The following is a 19318-nucleotide window of genomic DNA, read 5'->3' on the forward strand; positions in this document are numbered from 1 at the left end:
TACAACAACAATGGTACTAGCTGCTACAAAGTGTGATATTGCTTCGACAGTTCTTCGGTACAATTGCTTCGATAAAAATTCGCGTTTCCTTGACAACCGGTATTTACCGAAGGCCCGAGTTTTGCCCCATGGCGAAAGCAACGCTTGGTCTCTATCCGTTTACCTAAACAGCGCTGTATTCGTACTAAATGTGGGTGGACTGCACAGGACAATGGGGCATTCCTAATTTGTGTGTTATTTTTAGTGATGTAAATTTTACCAGGATTATCTGTTTGCATTGGATGTTTCGCGAGTTGCTTTGTTTACAAAAAACAGAACGCTACCTCGTACGCAGAGGAACTCGTGTACGGAACTAGACATACAGACTAGACATAGGTTTTAAGCTTACGTGATAGTAGTACGTTTTTTTCGAAACTCTGCGCGATCGTTTACCGACTCGGGTAGCAGACGTCAAGTCGCGGAAAAAGTCATTTAGCCTTGTTCGGGACCTCTGAGTAAAAATCTCGTTATGAGCGAGGTTATATCCAAACTTCGCAACTGTCGTTCGTGATCACCGACAGTCGTAAAACGATTTTAACCAATCCACGCTGTACGGGTTCAACTTTAAAATAATAATAAATGTGCGATTTATACGAGCTTTATGTGGAATCATGTGTGGTTTATTATTGTAAATCTCTAGTAACAATCACAGAATATAAACAGGAACAAAAAATGCACTAATATACCTCATACGATCGAACGAATACGAAATTTTCAGCTCGTTGTGTTCTATGATAGATGGTGCTCCGTCTGAGGCGAATATTTTTTCAGAAATTTTCAGAGACGCCATTGCTCAACTATCCTATAGTTGTTACGCGGACTAAGGAATTGTTGAAGGAAACGTCGTTCAGCACTAATAATTCCTTTCATACACACTAGCTTGTATCTAGAATGAAGTGTCGTATTCGTTCGATACTACGAGGTAGCTAATTTTTTTAAATAATTTCTTTCAACTGACCATGCACGCTTCACTGTGAATCACGATCATGTTGTTACTACTACTGTTACAATGAACTTTAACTTCACTTATTTAAACATACGTTTTCGTGCTATCTGCCGCCATAAATCGAAGTGAAGTTATCGTTAATGTCTCATTGAGTGTATTGTTGTGGGTAACTAACTTAAAAATACATTTCACTTTATCTTATGCCATAAGGTCGAATAACATAAACATTCCGAACGGAAACGCGCCCGACCTCTTTCTTTAACCACTAACCAGAAATGTCTCCAAAAATGAGGTATTTGTTGATGTAGATTCATCACTCCTCATGGCCGGTACGCTTTGGTCAAACAATGTATAAGATGTAATGATGTAATAATGTAAGATATTCTTCACCAATTTCGAAATTCTCTGTTTTGTAAATGTCTTTTATATACGAATAGACCAGTTATTTCCTCTAAGATAATAATGTAGAGGGCACCGTCTACGCTTAGGTATCAGGTTGGCACTTGCGTAACCTTAGTAAAACGTTGCGATTATCGCACTCTTAGTGAGGGCATACCATCCTCATGTGATTAGAAATTACATCTGTCCTAGCATTAGCATATCCACAGGAGAGAAAGGATACTGCACACAAATAAAAACATTTTGTTGCTTTCGTGTCTTTCTGCTGCTTCTCTTAAGACCGAGAGGTAGGTAGGCAGGCAGGCCCAGGGGGAATTTGCTATCTACGGCCAACTATGGGATGCCAAACTTTTACTAAAGCAGAGCTTCTAACTTTCAGACGCCAAGAGCAGATTGACCACGAAACGCGCTTGACGGGAATGATTTTCTCTGTCTGTTTATCTGAGCGATGATAGGTCACTAAGTAATCAGGTTGCGTCGTCACGCAGTAACTGTTCCAAATGAAGCACGGCAGAAGTCAACGCGTACGCCAAGACTTCACTTATCCATTATACTGCTATGACGGCAGTTTCCGTAGTATTGCGGCCATACCTAACCTACCGATAGGCCGCTCTATTGCTCTGCCTGCGCCGCAGAATTCGGCCTCATTTTCAGTCTATAAACAGCAGTAGCACAAATTAAAAGATTATTTATTACATTTAAACATTAATTAAGTGTTAGATGAATCGCTCTTTTTAATGATTTTACGATCAGTGGGCTTTCCGGACATACTTTTCACTGACGAATCTATAAAGTATTAACAATGCTCAGTAGAATTTTTATCCCGTTTGGGCGCTAGAACTTATAAAGCTCGTTTTAAAAGTCAGCAAACCACTACTTCTGTTCTACTCAGGTGGAAAGTCATTTAGGTGCGACCTTACCCCTGAAGCCACCTGCTAGCGTAATCAGCTTTGTCATCAGGTTTCGCTTGTTGTATAAAATCATATTGGTTTAAGCTAAGCATGTTTACCGATCAATGCGCTTGATGATGAGCTCCACAAGGTCCGTCTACTTAAAAATAGTCTACGATTACTCTGCATTTATTTTTTTAGTTAATCATAATCAGCAGTCCTTTTTAAATTACAGATATATTCAACCCTCAACCGACAGATTACCTAGAATGTTGTTTCGCTATATATATATATATATATATACTTCATACACCTATTTAGTACTATATTGCTACTAAACATATTCGTTGCTGAACAATAATAACCATAAATAACATAAGCAGCTTTAATTATTTTGGCAGTCAGAGTTAGTCCAAAGATTTGTCAGATCGGCCAGATTTTGAATTACTAGAATTTCGTTTTTAATTTTGTAGATGTTGAGAACGAGAACGATCAGAAGGTAGGTTCGATAATTCGGCCGCTAAGGCTTATGTAAATAGCAGATCGGATTGATTATGCCGAAAAAAAGAACCCAGAAGAGTGCCACGTAGCCTCCAGGCCCAGCGGTAAATCCGATTTCCAATCACAGGAACGTTAAGAAAATAAAAATTTCAGAACTCGAATGCTTCAGATGTGAGCCAATTTAAACGACTGTTTCTCCGATCGTACGAGAAAAAGAGTTGGCATATATTTTTGTCGTTAGAATGAATGACCTGCCAGCTGAGATGTGATATTGAAAGTAAATATTTTCACAGCAAATTCCTTTGCCAAAGGACAAATAGGCTTTTAGGCCACTCATCAAAAAGATGTACGAGAGAAACCGATCGTCCTGTAGCCAGTACGAAACAGTCGTTAGAAAATATCGATGCATGGACTGGATGTAGAAAGTTCGTGCAGATCTACGTAAGATAGAAGTTTTTTTCGCTTCATGTAATGAATAGAATTGGTTATATCGCTTGAACATCCTTGGAAAAATCAAAATTAATTGCTTTAATTTTTCGTAAGGACATTGAAATGCGAATGTGAGCTCTAATTTTCTTGTTTTTTTTTTTTGGCTAAGCAAAACAAACGCCTAACAGAGTATTTAAACTAGTGTTGTTACGGATTATCCCATTTGGTTCACTTATCAGTATAGAGCACTTTCTGATATCTAATCAATCGATGATATGAACGTCCGCGATTCGCATCCCTAGCGTAAGGCTCATACGGGCTAAAAGACAGTGATCGCGTGCTTTGTTAGGAAGGTCCTGGAAGTCTTATATGTTACTTCATCTATATCCGACGCACGAATCGACCTCGGCTCCGCGGCCGATTTTCGAAGTGACAAAAATATATTGCAAGTAAAAACATTCGCGATAAACGGGCATGACGAAATTATTCTACACAATTATTGTGCTAAGGCGCGCAACTGCACTAGATGGCACCATACAACTTCTTCGGTCTCGTGTTCCGTTTGACCTGCGGCCCGAAAACTGTTCGTATCGGCCAGGAACGTATTCCACATTCGCGTCCTTTTACGAAACTTATAGAAATCAATGTAGGGAACGTCTGACCTTTTTTCTAGTCGAACAAAACGAGAAGGCCCCGTGCAACAGCTGAGATCGTAGACCAGCGCCGCCTGAAAGCGCTCCTCGAGTTTCTGCCTCTGTCCCTTGAGATATATATATGTAGATATCTTAGAATATCTAATCTAACTAGCACATGACACCATTCGGCCTGAATACAGAATCGGAGCAAAGTAATTTTGTTGATCTGTGACGTTCACGGTACTGGCGTTTCGGTTTGATCAGTATTACAACATTTGACTTCACAAAGATTTGGGAACAAGGAGACAGCTGACAGATACTAGCTCATTGTCCAGCTCTTTAGATCTATGCAGAGTGGCCTAGCAGGCGAGAGCGATTCAATAAAAATGAGAACAAAAGGAAAAGACAAGCAGGAGGCACAAAGAGGAATTGTCCATAACAACGCTCACGAGTGCCTTCTCGTTTAGCCAAGTGATCCCTGTACTGTCCAACCTATGGAGGAAATGGAATAGATTATTTCAGTTAATAAGTGTCGAAAATTTAGCTCTGTTTCGAATGAGGTAAAAAACAAGGTAGCTCTCGGACTAACACAATCCTATTCATTTAAAAACACAGTTAATTACATGAGAACTGCCCGAGCTAGCTGTTTAGTTTTTGTCGTTTGTCACAGTTTCTACTTCTATAAATTTGTTTCGTAAATAAATTTCACTTGTCGATTTTTTGACGATTATGCTTAACTGATATGCCACTCAAAGTAATCAGCCGTATGGAACCATTACACGCGATCGGCGCGTTAATTATTGGCTTTTCGCTCCTTAAGACGATCGGCCATATTCTGTTTTTGACAACTGACATAATTGGATTACACTGGCTTGTAGGTAATTATCGACCGACGACCAAACGAAAAAAAAATAGCTCAGAAATTATAGCTACAACTCCACAGTGGTACAACTAGAAAAAAAATTGGATCACGTGTTAAGGCGGACTGTAAAGTTTATGGTCGGTTACCGTAAGTGCCAAAGCCTGGATTCGGCTGACCACCACACGTGGACGAGGGTTTCTTAGGTGAGATATGACCTTAATCTTGCCTCGCTCTCAACGAAAGCAATTGAATGATCGTGATGAAATACTCAACGAATACATGAGTAGCTTAACTTATGCGCGTTTGGCCTGATGAAGCAAATAGATACCGGTATTCAGATCAAGCATGCAGTATAGAGCACGACCTTACCTTTCCCGCGTACGCTGGTTCCCTTCCGGTCATTTATCCTCTGACAAAGGCCTACTTCGGCTCGTTCCGCTTCCTTCGTGAGCTGCTTGTAGACGAGCAGGGCAAGCCTGGAGCATTTACTGCCTCTAGTATCAAGCGTTCACCCAGAACCTTGATCCTAAGTCAATAGGTACGTACCATGATTTTATGTGACTATATCTATCCGTATATGATGTATTTAATGAAGCTCCTTATTTATACAGATAACGCTTGTGTTGTAAATTAATAGAATACATAATTTAAAATAATAAGTTTATTATATATATATATATATATATATAATTCAAATATTTATATTTATTATAATTTTTTAATAAACTTATTATTTTAAATTTGAAAACTGCGATTGACCATATTATTAATGTATTAGAAGACTATTACTCCTATTAACTTTTGCTATAATAGCAGGATCGGATGCGTGCTATCTAATAATTATGAACTTCGACTATTTATATAAATGATCAATTTAATAAAATTAGATGATACAAAGCTGCTTAATAGCCATATGATTAGTTCTAAAGGGATTTGCAGCAAAGGATTGCTAAGGTAGGTCTTCTGGTTGAACTAGCGACGTGGTACAGCCAGTTGAAGGGAAGGGTACCTATTTCCTTTAGGACGAGCTATGACCACACCATAAAGCTGTATACAGACTTGTTCAGTGTACCTATATGTATCCTAAGCTTATTGACGAACGATGCGGTATAGATATGACATTACGTATTCGGACGCGAACATCCTGGAAATGAAGGGTTGAGTGGCGAATTCCGAGGGCAGTGGACTTTGCGGCCTGATGTCGCTTAACCCGCCTTAACTAAGCATCGCGGGTAACTCAGTTCAAAATTCCTAAAGCCTCAAAGGGTGTCGACATGCGAAACGTTGTGCGTTGGTGATTTAATATAAATTGCGTTCAGAGATCTAACGAATACGTGTTTGTGAAGCCACTCGAAGGGTAGCCAGCAAGAATCCTCAGTTTCACTATCCGACCTACGATGATTGATGATCAGCTAACCTAAACTCCTGTGATGCTTAAATTTTTTCTGGACGTCATCGTAAATGGCATTTAAGCAAATACATATTGCTGATGTCCAGATCGATTCCTTCGACGGTATGATACCTGTGACTGAACTCTACTGAAAGGTACGAGCTATAATTGCGATAGGCGACATGGAAAAGGAGTGTGTTTCCTTTCTCAAATGAAGTTTTATCTTATTTAGTCAACGATGCGGCATCTGCATAATTGTTATTCAGCTTATTCAGCCAGGCAATAGGCGTTCAGTCGGTCTAATTAGAGAAGCTGGCTACTAGGACAGAGTTAGGACACCGGCAATGCATATTTTGTGCAGCACTTAGTGATTTCATCCACGACGTTTTGAATACTCCATTTCGATAGTTGTTACAACAGCGAACGTGTACAAAAAATAATTAGGCCGGTCTACAGGGCTAACGTTCTGCTGTTGCCGTATGGGGAACGGATGATCAACTGGGGATTTCACGATGAGGGGATGTTAAAGAATTTCATACTGTAATAGCGCGCAACTACTGACCACAACGATATAGTGACTTATGACCTTTTACCGAACTTAAGCTCATAGACCTATGAAATGATATTCGAATAACTAGTATTTCTATATATATGGAATATATGGGAAACACAAGTCGCTGATAAGCGGCAATTCTCTTCTAAGATTCTCTTCGTAATCGCTACAATTGGGAAGGAGTATGTCTTGTTTATAACTTTTGTGCCCTTGATACATGGTGGCCTTATAGGTCTTTATAAAGGTTGTTTCTAAACGTATTCTTCAAGCTCGTCTTCACAATCGTGAATGATTTCTGAATACCTGTGGCGTAGTTATTGCAAGCATATGGAATGACTGTGTCTATAAGAAGCCATCGGAAGAGGAACTCACACTACGGTAGTAACGATGCTGACCTTAAATGGAATTATAATAACCCCAACTATATATTAGCAGTGGAACAATAAAATGATAATCGTTCAATGATTTTATATATATATATATATATATATATATATATATATATATATAATTTTTTTTTTTGGTTTTCTCTAGAGGCTGGATAAATCGATAGCCTTGAACGTCAAACAACTAGTTGGTTATTTCAGCTAAATCTTGATTGAATAGGCTTTTTGCTTAGTATTCCTTGCAAAAATAAATTCAAACCTTTCCCTTCACTATCACAGCTTTCAAACGATAGTGTATAAATTTATTAAACTTATCTTAAATTTATTAACTTAGTGCTTTATTAGCACTGTTGTCCAGTGAATTCGTACAATTGACTATGATATGTGTTGAAATTAATCGACAAGGCGCATATACCTGTGTTTACCACATTCGTCTAGATTTCTTATCCTATTATTCTAGAAAAAAAAAAACGACTTGAGCGTTTCTAAAATTTCTAGGAAGTAAATGGTGTAAAATTAATTTTTTCTAATAAAAAATTGCCATTTAGATACATTGCCTTTGTGCTTCAAGTCAAACCCCGATATCTTTTATTTTCAGTCAGGTCTAAAGTGATAGTGAAATGAGGCTTGAAAGAACGATACATTTACATGGATTCGATGGAAACACGAATAGTGCAAAACGTGCTTGTGTGGGAATGGCTTTTTTTGGCCCCACACGTGGCTAAAGTTGACTTTGTAATCAATCTGTGTGGGATTTTTCTTCAAGTTTGCCGTATCAAACACAACGTTCAGTTAATGAGGTTGTACGCATAGATACCGTTTTGTTCTGCCTGATGATAATCTCGATGGAAAATGGACGCTATTCTTCTAAAATATCAACTTTTCAATACGAACCGGTAATAACAACAAACCGCAAGCGCTTTAGATTAGAGCTAAATATAACATTTCAATGCCATTATATCATTCAAGGGCATATTAAGCCGATTATTAGACTTCGCAAAATATTCCGATCGCTATGAAAGGCTTTGCCCACAGGGCCGAGCAAACGTTGGCTAACTGGGTGCAAACATTTCCAAAGCTATACTTACCCTTAACTGTGCGCCCTTATAAGCGTAGTCTGCATCTGGAAGCGCCTTTAGCCTTCATCTGATGTTAATATTTAGTCCTAAATGCACCGAATTACGTACATAATCTGTAATGTACAACTCGTAGTTGACGGTGACAGTGGTGTCAGTCGCAGGATTTGACTTGATCCGCATGGACAATACATATAATATAGTGATTCGTCAAGCAGGCAAAGTGTGCTCCTGTATCGTTGTATTTTTCTTTGATGCTATATCCGTTCCTGTTGCAGCCCTTACCATCGAATGGCAGCAACCACAAGCTTCCACTGGGAAAGCCACAATCAGACTTAATGGCGAGAAGGCTCGATAAGGAAACCCCTTACTTAGAGTGAGCTGCCGATTTCACTGTTGCGTGTACACTGTCGTCGTCCGAAACCAGCAAGGGGTAGCCGCGGCCAGCAATCGGCATCGACTGCTGTGAAGGACCAGGAAGGATATCGTCGCGCAGTGGCGGAAACGGGAGGCTTACAGGAAGCTCAGCCAACCGATTACCATCGGTGGGCCGTCTGCAGCAAACGAAGCTCGGCAAGAAGCCACGGCCTAGTTGGGTCGAGCCTAGACTGGTAAAAGAAGGCGGGCTGCCGGGGCATGGTCAGGGGTTAGTCAGCCAGCAAGGACTAGCTGTTACTGCTTCTGCTGCCACTGCCACCAGAAGAGGCGGCACCGACGAATGGCAAGATGGGTGGCTGGCGGCTCTGCCGCAGTTCGGTGAATAGCGGCGCTGGCATTGGCTAAAGAGAGCACCATGATGATGGTAACGTTTTCTTCGAAATCGAAGCTGCACTTCCTTCAAATAGATGATAGACTCTGTACAGGTATTATATAGAAGTAGTAGCGGGTGGATGAAGAGTATAACTTGATGATCGCCACCCTGGTGAGGGCAGTACAACGCGACAAAGGACGTGATCCAATGTTATATGTCTCAGGCTATGGGTTGCCTTTACGCAAGGAACGCCAGATTCGGCTTTTCGTTGACCAGTGCTGCTGACTACGATGGGTCGATATGATAAGCCTAAATTTATGTTTGGCTGAAACTTCTGTCTCCTGTGGGTAAGAATTGTACCTGAGCTCAAAACTCTATTTAGTTAAACATACATGCTTTGTTTGTGTGACGAATTTTGATGAAACAAAAACGACAATACCCATAACTTGTTTAGTGAAATGAAACTGCAAGCCTAACTTATACGACTGTTATGCTGCTACAAGCACGACAGTTGCCCTGACGGAGCGTTTAACGTCTACGTGGCTATGCTTCGCTTTAAAGAACGAGGCCAGCGCCTCATTGGCGCGAAGAAGCCTTCCTTTTGATTTTGCTGTCTTGAAAAGTTGACGTTCTTATCTGAAAAGTCTTCGCCGATATCGTGGCCGTTGTCGCTGTTTGCTTCCGACTACTCGAATTTATCGCTGGTCCATCAATTACCTCTCGCTGGTTTTTTCCTGAAAAAAATTTGTTTTGTCTCACAGCATTGATCGTCCGCTATCTCTTGTTCAGCCAATGCTCTAGAGTGAGTCGATCCTTTGGGGCAACCTTCGAGCGTCTGGAGGGAGCCAGACAAGCCTCTTAAGTTCTTCTAAACGCTATTACAGGGGCCGTAAGGTGCGTGAGCTACGTAGGCTCCATCTGTGTACCTCCAGCTTTGTTTCGTTTTCTCCTTACTGTCGAGATACTCACTTTGTGAGATTTATATAAAAAGAAAAAGTTGAAAAAACGTTTCCCGCGTTGTCTGAACGCAACTCTACTACGAACTGGTTTACGATACCAGCTTTGCTGTCCTGTCAGCCATTATAGAAATAAATTCGGGAGGATGGTTAACCACACGGAGAAACTTGTATACAATAAAGTATGTCCATATTCGTGTGTTGTTATGCCGAAAGGCAAACCATGACGTCACGGTGATGGAATGTATTGCATTGCAGAGCATACGGGATGGTTTGAATGACTAGCAAGCACCCCTAAGTATTTGTCATCATTATTATGATCATCTGGATCGGAAGCCGGAACCGTCCGACCCACCATTGTCATTCCCTTTGTCGTCGCTGCTGCTTTTGCATTCCTCTCGGTCAAAAACGTCCTTATCTCGTTTTGTCGGTCCTGACAACAGCGCATAGCGCCTACTGACGAGAACTGCAATTCGCGGCCGTAATTGTGGTTGTAGGCAAGTAGGATACATGACAGCGAATCAGCGCATCAAGGAGACGCATTAAGATGCTTAATACTTCTACTCTATCCTATCTAAAGTGGGCCATCGAATTTCTGTCCTGTCGCCTGTTACCATACTATACGTACTATAAACGATAGCAACGACGTTAGCAACTACCATAACCGCAATAGTACTGACAATGATCATTCTGACTAACTGCTCTGAGGTTTTGCAACGATGACGGCGGTTTTTTTAGTAATCGTTATTAGTAACTTTGGCCACTCAATGCGTTCTGCTGACTGCAAGGCATTCTCTGATAATCTACTGCCTCTCGCCGGTGCTGTAATGGCAGAATGTAGATTGGTCTCTCCGTGGAGGTTCGAGTCGATCGACGGCCGAAGCTGAATGAACCGAGGTAAAATGAAGGACATTGCTCATTGTCAGGCAGGCAGGTAGGTACCATATATAAAGTAGACGACTAGAAATACGCACAATTGTAAATAAGTAGTTACTAATTATCATTATTAATTTACGGTAAATTTTTGAGTTTGAATGAGATCTGTGAGTGCTACATCTACAAACTACCAGATGATAATGACAGAATGGGACCGCAGCGGCCATTATGAAGGATTTTGCGCTGCCTTCATCGGCTTGCCAGTAATACTGTGAATTCGATCTGCGTATCCACCACATGCTTAAGGCTCACCTAATCCACGATGACGTATCGTGCGTATATCGAAATAAGCTAAATGAGACAGCCTTAAATTGAAGTTAACGATGAAGTGCACTCCCCTTATGTTCTAAGGAAAGCACTATGCGATTAAGCTCCTTATGACAATATCAATAGTTATTGTTATTTCGTTAACAGAGCAGTATAGAACATAATGGTCCTAAAGTAATCCAGAGCAGTCTGTTTGCTTTTTGCGATATCCTCTCACGGCTAGATGACATTTTGTAGTGTATTTTCCTTATTCTAGCCATGTGAATATGGTCTAAAAAACACAACGACCGAGAATCAGTCGCCGATTTAAGAAACCTTGTAGATCGTTTACACCCGCACTGCAATCAGATGAGCTAACAGGAACTTTGGAGCTTTTGCCGTTTCGCTTCTATCTAGCTATGCGCAATAGCATCTTAGTCGCATTTTAAACAGCGCCTCGTGCCAGCTTTGTGTTATCAGGACCACCTTTGACGTAGACGACAGGGAATGCTTATAGTAAGTCCACGCAACAAGGCTCACACCTTGTAACGACGAAGCCGTAACAATTAGTGGTCAGGTAGGTCGAGTTCTAGTAGGAGCCGTTTGTGTTGAGACGGTGCTTAAATTATTATTAGAGTTTCAAAAAAAAATATCTACCGTTTTTTAGTTAGATGACTTTAAAGTCATACACCTTATCATTTTAATTTAAATTCATTTTTCAAAACTTGTAAAACTTTGACTCATTATAAATCGAAAGTCTTAATAAATATACCAATATCTTCGTTAAATATAAAACACAAAAAATATATAATTGAAAAACTTAAATAATTATTAAATTTCGCTTTGAAATCTTCTTTAATCCAGATATGAAGAACACTATGTATGGTTTACAAAATATACAAATAAAAAATGAACTATTGCTGTTACGTTTTATTAAGCGCAAAAAAACAATTAAACGAAGAAGTATTATTTTTACAAAATTGTTGCATAGAATATAAATTCAGTCACATCGCGGTAAAAGTGCTGCCCAGACCTAAAGAAAAAGAAACGGCCAATCTGTGCTATCGGAACGAAAGAAGCTTAAAGATACCCTTTTTTTTTTTTTGTAGATTTCAATATGAACTACACTCTCTATGGTAGTCGACCGTCTATGAAAAAAAAGCTGATAAACTAACACAAACATCAAGCAATACTTTCGCCGAAGAACCACCAACAAAAGTTTTAAACTATTTGAAAAGAGCAGGCTACAAAAGGTTCGGTGTTTGGGTACCTCGCGAATTAACGAAAACGAATCTTGTCGATCGTGTTTCCATCTGCGAAGATCTACAACGAAAACTGCCGATCACTAGTCATAACAGGTGGGCGCAAAATCAAAATAATATATCCGCTCCTCAATATGTGGCAAAGGCCAGATTACAAGGTGGTTTCATGTATTTCGTGCTACTGAAAAGGAATTTTCTACTATAGGGGCCTTTACGGTTAACAACGAACAAGATCATAGCCAGCCATCGTCGAAAGGGACCTAAACTAGTGAACAGAAGAGGCGTCGTCTCACACTACATATATGTCTTCAACCTGGCGAAAATTGAGGAAATTTGGATGGAAAAATTTAACGCATAGCCCGGATCTTGCACCATCCGATTATCATCTGGTTCGGTTCCTGCGGAACTCCTTTAATGATGTTAATATCATTTCACTAGAAGAATGCAAAGATCACTTGTCACAGTTCCTCGCTTGGAAAGCACAGAAGTTCTACAATTATGGAGTTATAATGTTGCTAGAAAAATGGCGCATGTTTCGGAATATAAAAAAGTTTGCTGTATTTTAACTTGAAAATAGTCAATGTCTTTGCAACAATCCAATGTAGCGATTTCGTTGTATACTGGGTAGGTTATAGGCGCATGTAGCTCAGCTACGAACTTCAACGGTGGCCGAGTGACCGAGTGGTAAGCGTGACCCAACACTGCCCACAAAAGCCGGTCAAAGTTAGTTCACGATCATGCAGGAAGTAGTTTTCATTTGCATGGAAACCTTAGAGCTATAGCACTCTTCGTTAACAAACTCAAATCTCAGAGAAGAAGAACCAAAAGGTTTATGGACCCATTTTAGTTCATTGCGACGACAAGGATTCTATTAGCCGCCGTGGGCGCACAGACCTTATATACTAATATCAGTGTTGAACAACATGAAATTATGTGAAAACAGTGTAAATTATAAAAAAAAAAAAAAACAAAAAAAAAAAATTGAGTGAGCCAACAGGACAGCCAGTCGTTATAACATGGTCCACCTTAACGACAACTACCTTTATTTGCGAATATTACATTATTGGCTGGTTGGTTGAACGGAATCGCTGCAGACCTATGGACGGGCCAGACAATGTCTTGGGCTAGTCTCTTATCCAAATAAATCACTTGAACTGAGACTCGTAGACGGAAGTGATCATATAAGAACGAGAGACAAAATACGACACAGAGTTACTGATACTTTCCTCGTTTTTTTTTTTTTTGTTTTTTTTGTATTTTTCTAATAATTGTAATAGCAAATATTAACTAACTTCATTGAAGGTTTGCTCAGTTGAAAGACGAACACCGCTCTGTTAAACGAACAGCCGATTTCGTCTACCTGATAAACACATATTCTCTAGAGGGTAAATTAAAGCACCTGGTTAGAACTATTGAGACAAAAGAATCGTATAGTAATAAGCACGACACACAAGCAGGCAGTTTGTATTGCAGTTCTGTGATATCGCGTTATTTCACCCTTTGCACTAACTAACTGAATTGTTACTATTTCAAGTTGCAAATGCCGCTGGTACTGCCTGACGGGTAGCAACTGTTAAATACCTACGTAACAGAACATCTACGTCTCTATTGTCACCCATAGCTAAAGCATATATATGTATAAAATTCGGGCTGAATTAAGTAAAGCGGACGTCACAGGGTTGCAACAACGGCTGGACATACTGGGTTTAATTACATGACCTCATTGCAGTTAACCCGGTATGATTGACAAGACTCAAAAATGGCTGAAGCAGAAAAGCACAATAATAACTGCACCGATAGGTCACATATTGAAAACATGGACCAGTTACGATGATTTCATAGGCTGGTTACCGTGAGTGCATTGACTTTAATAAGAATAAATATATCAGCAAGGCAAGGTTCTTCGGAGACGCTAATTACATTGGTTAGCACGAGTGCCAAAATTACAAAGAGGAAAACTGCGTTATTGCAAGGAAAGGTGGTCAAGAAAGCACGGAAGTCGAGAGTTCTTCCGCAGCCCATACCATAGCGATCGGCCGCTGAGGGTAGACAGTACAAAGGTAGAAAGGTGCAGTGGCCGAAAAGATCGCCTACAACATTGCCATGATTATAGTTTTTTTTAGGCATGAACATTTTGAGAACCGAAATTAGTAGGGATCAAAGGATGTTCACCCAGAAGCCATTATTGAACAGCATAAGAGAACCTAAACAGCAATCTCGGTCAGCTCAACTGGAGTTCAGGAACCGAACATTCCGAAGGCCACGTCAGCTTCAAGAACAAACCACTGCTAAGCGAAGCTACCGTTGAGAAAACCTCCAATGGGTAAAGCAGTACCACGCTAAACAGGAGGACTACGGCTAACGACTCTCACCTACACCAACGATCATGGATTTCATATAGCAGGTTCTACTAGCATTGATGATAAGAGAACCGGCCCTGGTACACAAAATTTCGAATTATCGGAGCTGCCCCTAAAAACAGTCACAGAGTTTGGAGCTTGAATAGACGTTCAGAATTATACAATGGAACTGTGAAAGGACTGCAACTCTAGCGCTCCTTCCCGCGGAAGTCCTAAACTGTGTCCTGGTGCTAACGGAGACACGGACAACTACCTATCCATTCTACGCAATGCCCTGCATTGAAGATCAACGGACCAGGCTGCCTCAATGGAGGCATTCTGGTTTTCCACAACTATAAAGTAGACAACCTTACACCATGCTCGGTGGAGAATAACGTCATTACGTTACGTAGCTCACGGTTGAGTTCCGTAACAGCCTACCTTAGGCCGGCTGATTTGGGATCAACGGACGTACTGATAGAGGAATTTGTCAGTAGGCTTTAAGCGCTGCCCTTTCATTTTGCTTTTGCTTCTCCCTTGTAGGTTGCCGGAGACTTGAACGTCCGGCTCAATAAATCGAACCCGGGCCACACTACAGATTTTTAAGACACGCTCGCGGACTACGGTTGCTGGGTAGGTAATTCCCTTGAACGCGACTTTCCTAGAACATACAAAAAATTCCGTTATTGATATATTTGCAACGAACATAACCAGAAATAGGAAGGAATAAGTTCCAGGTTAATAACTATTCCTTGTAAGAAGGCGCAAGCATTCGTGCCCTCGAACGTAATGGCGATAGACCCGCTATTCAAATTGCACCTGCATGCACTATCAAACGTCAAGCTTTGCCGATACTATTAGATATCGACAAGCTTCTAGAACGCGCCCACAAAGTTCTCCCTGTACTTGACGAATTAAATAGCAAAACTTACGCGAAGTATCTAGATTAACTATACTTCAGTGTTGCCTGTTTAGGTGGTCTTGGCTTACGGCCCAATTCTTACGTCTTAGTTTGCGTTTCTACCACGATCTATTGAAAAACGCAGGTCTCACAAAGGCAACTGTTCGTTGAATGTCTAAAAACCCGTTTGCTAGCCGATATAAAACGTCGACCATATAAGTAGCTAATAATGAAAACCTTGAGAGCCTATGCAACAAAGCTATCAGTCCCAATAGGGTCGGCAATATGCCCCTTAAATGCGGCGTCGTTCTGGCAGCGTGATAAATGGCACTATTTAATGAATAACTACATACTGGTACGCTCCCAGTTCAGTGGAAAGATGCTATTCTGTTAGTGGTTTTTAAGGGTACGGCGATCCAATCGCGCCGTCGTCATAGCGCAGAAGAGCGTCTGTTATAAGGTGCTCTCTAGTTTGCTGGCTAATAACGCTTCAGGGAAACGGCGTGCAGGATTTTGATCGCCGACATCGAGAGAGTATCTGCGTGCGGTGTTTGTCAGTTTTAAAACGGCCTTCGACCTGGCACCCCGGGGCAGTTTATACTTACGCTGGCCGATATGGATGTTTCCGTGAATGTGCTCAATCTTCTCGCCGCGGGAGGGCAGAGTAACCGTTGACAACGGAGTGGCCAAACCCCCGCCTTTCATGCAGGTAAGTGGCCTGGCTCAGGGGGTAACCCGAGCACGCTCCTACTCTCTATCATGAAGGGTGCCCCTCGTTAAATAGGAAGACCGAGAGAGTTAGCTGAAACGTCTTACATGAAGACGGACTAGTAATATTCGGGTCGCAAAGGTGGCAAATGCATCAATCTCTAGCCCGGCTTCATGCAGCAATCAGATGTCGGACTAACCTTAAACCTGACCAGGATGGAGGCGATGAAGCTCAGAAGGGAAGGCAAAACAGCGGCTACTGACATCTTATGCCTCTCCAGGTCGCCTCTTGCCTATGTTAGCTGGTTTCAGTACCAGCGGCTGCTCTTCTCTACGAGCGACAAAAGCGTCACCGCGCTTGAAAGCGAAAAGTGCAGGAAGGGACTGTCAGCCGCATGATCGATCAAACTACTTTATCGCTTACCTGTTGCAACCGCTCTCAGCTTATTTGACCACTGCTCCGATCGCAACCTATGGGATACACGTCTTTTGGGAAGATCTTACGGTGGCAAACTTCGAACAACTAAATCACGTCTCCCAGTCGACTCACCATGACTATCCGAAAGGCTATGTCGTCGACTTGAGCAACGGGGTTTTCGTCGTAGGATCAACACTAGAGACTAAAAATAAAAATTTGCCGTAGATTTCTTTGCTTCGAGTGCGACGAGGAATCACGAGTGGAGATAGACGAACCAGCTAAGCAGACATGTCGTTACTGTACCGTACATGCAGGGAACCGGGTTTCCGCCAGCTGAACGAGACGTAAGTTTTCCATATACGGGGAAACTGATAGATAATTAGATAGCTCACATTATTTTTAGAACACCCGGTAAATCTCTCAAATAAGTTTCATAAACCTTACAACGTTTTAATGTTTTTCTTTTTTGTATTCACTCCGATCAAGCTATTGCATTCCGTATATGCAGTATTTGACTACTATAAAGATGGAACTTGCTTTTGTTTTTGTCACATATAACCTGTACCTGAGGTCTTTGAACAATCCGTAATACTCATACGCTCACTTATAAATTTCCTTACTAGCATTATAGTCGAAACAGAAAAAATCATGAAAAATGAGGTTTTCGACGGCAGCAATTAACTCATCACCGTTACTTGTCTCTGCTGAACCTATCTGGCTTGTTCTGCGCCCGTATATTTACTTGTAACGCGGTGCACTGTTGATTTGAGTTAATTTAAAAAGTTCATATAGACTCCTCCAATGCATAGAAGTTGATTTTTGCTAGACTCGGAAAAGGACGCCTGTTGTCCGCCGTGACGGGTTTGTTGTTTTGTAATAGCACGCGTTCCATTCTATGTATATGTATTAAGCCTTAAGTATGTAGTATAGTCAGCTTTCAAACAGCATTAGTACCATACGCTCCGCTTATTTGCCACTAATAAGCGTAAATATTAATTAAAAATTAAGTACAAATAATAAAAAGTACCAACTGCAATAGTCGAAGTACTTTTGTCGTCTAGTCTGCTGTTCCGCTCTGGAGCTGGGCAGTGCTTTCATTACAGAGAAATCCCTAACTCCTGTAATCTTTCTATTTTTGCCGTTAGGAAATTTCCTAAGATGTGACCTGCGCTGATAACATATTATACAGAGTTTTTGAACAGCAAGCAGACGCGTACCAGTGACGATAGTCCGCTGGTGACCACAACAATAGCGGGAGCGATTTTTTTGAAAATTTTCCTGTATGACAAATTAGGATGGTTTAGAGGCACAAGGAAATGGGTTGTGAACGAAATTCTGCTGAGGGTGTCGGTGCACAGGGACAAGTTGTTTTTTATGTCTTATAATGCGCCAATAAGCTCTGGGTTATGTACCGAATAGCTTATTCAGGTCGCGGCTTAGAGCATATGACTAAAGTCTGCCATATCTCCTCTCCGAAAAGCAGCAATATACTGTGTAATGCAGTAAGTTACGGACACCACTAACTTAGCCGTCATGTATGTTTGTTGTGTTTAACGTTTGCGGCAGCTTGTATTGGACGTTCCCCTCCATAAAACAGCTAGTATGGGTCGCCCGTGTATAAAAAAAAAACGGAGACAAAGAGCAGGAACGGTCGCCGCGGAGGCTCGTATTTATAATCAACTAAACTTACTTTTTGAAGACTACGCAGTACTCTTATCGCGTGTATTCATAGAATACATGCGTCTGAATGTTATGAGATAGGAATACAAGTATCAGTAGAATTTTATGATCAGGCTAGGAACTGAGCGTATGCACTGTACTCTTAATGCCAAAACGCTCTCTTTAGCAGGCAGGGGTAAATTGAAGCGCTTATTTAAGACTGATTTAACTTTTTGTAGGCGATCGAGTACTACTCGACTTTTCCACTGACTCAAATGGGTTAAGCTGCTTAGTAGTAACAGGCTTTCTCTAAGAAATACATAAAGCTTTCTGTGGTAGTAAGTTACCCTGGAAATTTCAGCAGGATAAAAGACGACCAATATCTTCTAAATAAACGGGCGCATAGTCCGCTTCCAATCTTCGCTTACATACACGCACGCAGACAAAAATTCATTTATCACACGAGAGGGCGCTCGTAATAACTGCGTAAACATCTAGCCAAGTTATGTGTTAAACCACGTGAGTAATTAACAAAAGATCGTATGTTAAAAACACTTCAATTGTTTTTGAATTTGAAATCTATTGTCACCCTTGGCTTAAACTTTTTTTTTTTTTTCACAAAAGAAGATTTTGTGCGCGTTCCTCTATTGCTTGTACGCAATGAATTAGCAGTTTATATAATAGTTTTTAGCAACTCAAGAGTCTGGGTCTTCTATCATTTTGTCGTTTTACCCTTCCTGAATAAAAAAAACTCTTTACTATTATGACCGGGATAGGACGAATGCTTGATGTCAATGAGTATTTTTATTTTAGGGACGATGTGCAATCATATTCATTTTGCAGTCTGGGTTGTATGACCTTAAATCATGAAGCCGTCAGCTGTACAGTTTAAAAGCCATTTGAAGGATGTTGCGTACAGACTTTTGCTAGCGCCATAGTACCTTGGCAGTTCGTCGTAATTGTTAGATTCGGGTTATTAAGTACGCGCCTTGATCTTATACTGATAGCTCTTTCTTTTGACAGTTGTCTATTTTTT

At 40.8% G+C, this 19318-nt stretch overlaps 1 protein-coding gene and 1 long non-coding RNA gene across 4 annotated transcripts in view; both read left to right on the forward strand.

Annotated features, from left to right (window-relative positions):
* LOC111253284 (dopamine D2-like receptor) overlaps window positions 1-19318 on the forward strand; it is a 175022-nt gene that overhangs the window by 12592 nt on the left and 143112 nt on the right. The gene's annotated exons all lie outside the window — the stretch shown is intronic.
* On the forward strand, window positions 8407-17698 carry LOC147755112 (uncharacterized). The gene is made up of 5 exons (XR_015330441.1): window positions 8407-9204; window positions 10602-11021; window positions 11254-11572; window positions 12105-12353; window positions 12463-17698. It is a non-coding gene; the product is annotated as an uncharacterized LOC147755112 (long non-coding RNA).

Source organism: Varroa destructor, unplaced genomic scaffold, assembly GCF_002443255.2.
Source record: "Varroa destructor unplaced genomic scaffold, Vdes_3.0 BEIS01000006.1, whole genome shotgun sequence".
Classification (NCBI taxonomy): Eukaryota; Metazoa; Arthropoda; class Arachnida; order Mesostigmata; family Varroidae; genus Varroa; species Varroa destructor.